Raw genomic sequence first — 477 nt, 5'->3', positions numbered from 1 at the left:
TATACTAGCACCTAAGTCACATAGAGCTTTTCCTATCTCTTTTCCTCCAATTGAACAAGGGATTGTAAAACTTCCAGGATCTTTCATCTTAGGAGGAAATTTACTTGACAACAAAGCACTGCACCTTTCAGTCAAGACTACAATCTCATACTCAGTCAACTTTTTCTTTTTATTCAAAATGTCTTTTAGAAACTTTGCATAACTTGGCATCTGCTCAATAGTCTCAACCAAAGGTATGTTTATATGTAACTGTTTAAAAACATCAATAAATTTTCTAAATTGTAGTTCTTCCTTTTGATTCCTTAATCTTTGGGGATAAGGAATATAAGGAGTGATTGCAGTAGGAGAAGTAGTCTTTTGAAAAGTTGGTGCTGGAATGGGTTTCAAAACTGGTTTCTCAATGGGTTCTGATTCAGTTCTACTAAGGATTATAGGACTGATATGGTCATTTATTGCGGGACTGTCACCAGATTGTGA

This window comes from Cynara cardunculus (assembly GCF_001531365.2).
Source record: "Cynara cardunculus var. scolymus isolate 2C chromosome LG 16, CcrdV1, whole genome shotgun sequence".
In the NCBI taxonomy this organism is placed as follows: domain Eukaryota; kingdom Viridiplantae; phylum Streptophyta; class Magnoliopsida; order Asterales; family Asteraceae; genus Cynara; species Cynara cardunculus.
Note: the sequence above shows the minus strand (reverse complement) of the source record.